This window comes from Nicotiana sylvestris, chromosome 7 (genome assembly GCF_000393655.2).
Source record: "Nicotiana sylvestris chromosome 7, ASM39365v2, whole genome shotgun sequence".
Classification (NCBI taxonomy): Eukaryota; Viridiplantae; Streptophyta; class Magnoliopsida; order Solanales; family Solanaceae; genus Nicotiana; species Nicotiana sylvestris.
Genome location: NC_091063.1, coordinates 88,915,674 through 88,921,673, shown reverse-complemented (window position 1 = coordinate 88,921,673; position 6,000 = coordinate 88,915,674).

Genomic DNA, 6,000 nt, shown 5'->3' with positions numbered 1-6,000 from the left:
TATACAAATAACTAATTTTACTATGTTGTCATAAATCTGTTGATATTCTTAATAATTACTATTTTTGCATTACTTGCTATAAGAAAATAAACTTTTCTTGTATCTCAATTCTAATATTTCTATGTGTAAATACGAAATAATAATTTATTTTTATATTTGACTTCAAATTATTTTCTTTATCATAAAATATTGGCAGTTTGAATTGGAAACTTTTTACAGGTATAGACTATCATAGGGGCAAGAAACTACCCTCCAATTTGAATTGTCAAATTTTTATTTTATTTTTGTTTTATTTTTTAAATAATTTTAAAACTTCAACTTTATTGGAGCTTTATTTTATTTTATTTTTTTACAATTCTTTAATTTTCTAAATTTATCAATTATATATTTGTGTATTATATACTTAATTTATTTTATCTTCTAAATTAATTAAAATTTAAAATATCCTTATATTATCTCTATTTCATCTTTGTACATTTTTGTGTAATATTATAATTAATTCTTTTTCATTTTGAATTTCACATATAATCGAAATACTATCATATTTAAATTTATTTATAATTTTTATTTTTTTTTAAAAATATATACAAATAAATAATTTTACTATTTTGTCATAAATTTACTGATATTCTTAATTTGATATTTTTACATTATATGATATAAGTAAATAAACTTTTCTTCTATCTCAACTCTAATATTTCTATTTGTAAATTCGAAATAATACTTAAAGAATTGTGAAAAATAAAATAAAATTATACTCCTACAAAGTTGGAGTTTTAATTATTTTTTTAAAAAAATTTCAATTCAAATTAGGAAGTAGTTTCTTCCAAATATGGTAGTCTATATTTATAATGTCAATCCAAACTTTCAATATTTTTTTGATGAAGAAAATAATTTGTATTTGAATACTAAGATAAAGATATTATTTTACATTTATAAATAGAAATATTTAAATTAAGATAATTTTTTTTATTTTCTTATGGCAAATAATACAAAAATAGCGATAATTAATAATATCAGTCAATTTCTGATAAAATAGTAAAATAGTGATTTCTTTATATTTTGAAAAAAAGTTCAATACTACAATTTGATTCTATGGTAATATTTTGATTGTATGTAAAATTTTAAGTGAAGAAAACTAATTATAATATTACAGTAGAAACAATATACATAAGATAAAAATAGAGATAATATGAGGATATTGCAACATTGAATTAATTTAGAAAAATAAAATAAATTAAGTATATAATACCCAAAGATATAATTGATAAATTTAGAAAATTAAAGAATTTTAAAAATAAAATAAAATTAAGCTTTAATAAAGTTGAAGTTTTAAAATTATTTAAAACATTTGATAAAAATAAATAAAATAATAAACTGCCAATTCAAAGTGGGATGTAGTTTCTTCCCTCTATGACAGTCTACCCTAGGGTAGAGAGACTGTTTCCAAATAGACCCCCGGCATCTTTCCCTCCAAGAACTTCCCACCTTGCTCTTGGGGAGACTCGAACTCACAACCTCTCAATTGGAAGTGGAGGTTGTTTACCATCAGAGCAACCCCTCTTGTCAATACCTATAAAAGTTTATACCTATAAAAATTGCCAATTCAAACTGCCAATATTTTTCTGATAAAGAAAATAATTTGAATTCGAATTTAAAGATAAAAGTTTCAATTATATATTTCTGTATTATTTACTTATTTTATTTTATTTTTCTAAATCAATTCAATGTTATAATATCCTCATATCATCTCTATTTTCATATGTGTACATTTATTTATTCTAATATTGTAATTAGTTTTATTTATTTTGAATTTACTTATAATTGAAATACAATTATATTTAAATCAAATTGTAATTTTGATTTTTTTAAAATATAAATAGATAAGTATTTTACTATTTTGTTATAAATCTATTGATATTCTTAATTATTGCTATGTTAGATTACTTTCCATAAACATATGAACTTTTATTTTGTGTCAACTCAAATATTTTTATCTATAAATTCGAAATAATTCTTTTTTAAAATTCAAAATCAAATTATTTACTTTATCAAAAAAAATATTTGCAGTTTATTTATTTATTTATAGATATATACTATCATATTAGGAAGAAACTATTCTCCGATTTAAATTGGTAATATTCTTATTTTTCGTTTTTTTATTTTAAAATAATTTTAAAACTTCAAATTTGTTAACTCAAAGAGAGTAACTAATTATTAACAACACATAATGTATAATTTAAATTTTTTTAAATTTAAATTTAAATTTAAAAATAAATAAATTATTACCTAACCTAACTAACTTTGTCCTAAATTGCCAAGTGGCCTGCTGTGAGGTTACTACTTGGCTTAATGTGGAGGCTTTTTCCTTTTCTTTTAGTAATATATAGATATAGATTATTGGTGGTATACACACACATATTACATGGTTTCTTTACTTCTGTAACTACAAAAATAAACAAATTTCTTGTCAAAATCTTAAGGACCCCTAGTAGAATATTTTTTTGATCATCTTCTACTAGCCATGACATCTTTGTTTAGTTTACGATTGTGGGTGACAGGATCAAATATTTAACCTAATTTAAAAAATTTTAACATAGGTAATGAAAATTTTATCATCTTAGCGGGTGCCATGCTACCCCTTTCTAAAGGGGTGGATTCACCCCTATGCTTGGTCATGATGATTTGATGTATATGCTTTTAGGAGAGATACCAATAAGTATGCTGATATTCTCTTCTCATGCTTTTTGATCTAAAATGTGGTTGTCTTTGGAGGAAACAGATTTGTTTGTTTTTCTTGGTAAAATCATTGATGCCTTCAATATTCATTTGATTCTTATTATGGTACAGTTTAAAAAATCTTTGATCATTGCTAGTATTCCATTTGTTGATTACATTGGCTCGATGTGAATATGTGGTGGACTAGAATTGTTGAACAACCATTGAATTTACAGGAGACAAAAAAAGATTGTGAGAAGAGGGGAAAGTTGATTGATTTAGAACCGCCTAGTAATGAAGAAATTCATGATTTTAGTTTGAGTGCCCTCCTAAATAACTAAAGAACTTGGTTCTTTACCCTATTCCTTGAACTTAGAAAAAATTAATAGAAAAGTAAAGAACAACAATTCAACATAGAAAATTACCCGGCTCAAAGATGCAAAAACTGCGACCTACCACTTAGGATTTAACTTCAACTTCACTAGAACAAATGAACCAAATGTGAGATTACAACTCTTGTAACCTAATATACCTCCACAATTCTCCACAATTCAACTTCTTCTACTGATTGTATGAAAACTACAAGTTACTCTAACTTGCGAACTGAGACAATAATTAAACTAACACTGTTTGAATGAAAACCTAAATACAACTCAATTCCCTAATACACGAACTAGACTGACTCTAGTAGAAAATAAACTGACTTTACAAATAGTCTTGGTCAGAAACTTTAAGTGTATTGTGAACTGAAAAATGTTATGCTTCTTGTGCTCAGTAGATGTGTAAAAGGATGATCTTCAACAGTCTTTGGGCAAAGTATTTAAGTCGCCACAGATTCCAGATCTTTGGGAGTCCTAGACACAGTCAAACTCTAATCCCCTTATAGGTCCTAAGATCATAAGGACTTCTCAAGTTTCGTGACTCCTATCTGCAGATATCTTTAGGCAGCATCCTTTATCGCATTGTAATACCTTCCACAAATATCACATTGTAGTAACTTTTGCAGAAAAAGTTACTCCTTGTAAGGACCTTTAGCAGATACTGTGAGAACCTGGTTCTTAGCATATGTTCATTACACATACTTGTTAATCATCAAAACACATAACTCAACAAATTTTTCTTTTTTTATGATGACAAACACTATGCCTATGAATCAGGAGAGAACTAGAACTGTCAAATATGAATATCAAAGAAAGCATCAATCATCAATCAATCATCAAATATTAAAAACGGGTGAAGTGACATGTGAACCTCCCCCTCCCCCTATTATATCTTTCCCTTTTGGCATCATCAAAGCTGGATAGCTATGAGATAAACTAAGTAATCACACATAATACAAGATTCATGGCCATTGGGGCTGCACAACAAACACAAGATAAATCATGACAAAATGAACTATTCTAATGATATTAGCTATGTGAGAAACAAGAGAATAACATAAGAATATGCATTAGATAGTGCCAATTTAAGCCAAAGGCCTTGATAAAAAAGGCATTAAAACAAAAAAATTCAGATATACTAATTAGAACTAACACAAATGGAAAAAATAGAACACTACTGGGAACACTAGACTGAAACAATTGAAAGGGGGATAAAGACCAAGTTCAGGGGTGAGAGATAGACGGGATCAAGGCCTTCACAAGAGTTGTAATTTGCTGAGCATGAGCTTCTTTGTCCTTCCTCAACTCCTCCATGAGATGCTTGGATTCCTTCATTAGTTCATCATTATTTTCCCTTGGAAAGCTTCCAAATCAAGAGTTATTCTTCCAAATTAATTTACCACTAAATCGAATTAACCATACACTCAAGTCATAATACATCATATGAAGCTACTCAAAGTTTCAAACCACAGAATAGGATGCTAAAGCTCAAAACGACCGGTCGGGTCATTACCAATATTAGTGCTTACTGTAAATAAAATTAGAAAAAGGATAGTATAGAATTTTATCATCTGCCATAAACATATTTAGCAACATAATTATTCTAACAAGAACTTAAAGGAATGATTTTTAAGAAATAATACACATGGAACAATGTACATCGTCGGCTACAGCTAGTTACTAGCAAGAGTTTCGCAATGAAGAGATTCTTACAACTGATTTCTATAATATCCAAGTATGTGCTATGGGTTCACCAAAATTAAGAGGCTAACAGATACTGACTCACGCACTTAGCAGAAAGAGGAAGGAGGAAATAAATGTATCTTTCAATGAACTTAATCAGTTTATATGCAACATATTATCTCTAGGCATATAGGACACAACATGGGGTAAAAACAGACATTAAATACATAGTCTTTAAACATAAGGAGATGAGAGCTCTAACCTTCTTGAAGAGTGAAGAACAGTTGAAAGAAAACTAAAATCAATTTGGAATACTAGAGTCTTTGAACAGAATACCAGTTCCATCATTAAATACTAGTTCAAGAAAAATACAACAGAGCCTCCAAACTTATCGATACGGTAAGTTTCTAACAGAAAATTTTATTTTGTGTCTCATACAACTGACACTAGTTGTATGAACCAATTTTTTTGTCTCACGGTTTTGTGGACCTAGATTTCTGTGGACCCAGAAGTGTAAGATTGGGGTCCACAAATTTGTGAGACAAAAAGGAGCCTCATACAACTAGTGTCAGTTGTATGAGACACAAAATAAAACTTCTCGTTTATAACGGATTTCAAAGAAAAGGAGCGAAAGCAGAGTTCAAACGTAACTGTTTGACCCAAAATATATTGAAACCTTTTTGAATAAATCAATTAAAGAAAATGAAGAGGTAAATCTCAGTCAAATATAATAAACTCCAGATCTATGAACTTAATTAGAAAATAATGCATAAGACGAAATAGAGGTGAACAATCTTATTGAAGTTTTTCATTTTGCCTCTCATTAATCGGTGGAGAAAAATATTTTACATGCTCACTTAGAGATTGCCTTTTTCGTCCTTCTATAATGGAGGTTACAGGAGAGAGGAAAGAGAAAGAGAAAGAGCCCCCCTTTTTCAGAAGGTTTTCCCCCATATATATAGTTATAGAATCTTTGCTATGTGTTTGATTCGATACACTTTCCTACTACGTCCGCTTTTGTCGTCCCCTGAGCATTGTTTTTTTACTTTGGCGGATATTGTGAATACGAGATTTGGAATAAACCGTGTCATCTTCCACTGCCTCGTCGCTTGGACGGGATGTCGTTTGGATCGACCGTAGCGGTCAAATTTTGACCAATACAGTTAGTCCCTCTGTCTTTCGGGGTCGTCCTCTGCCGTGCCTGACAGACGAACTATGA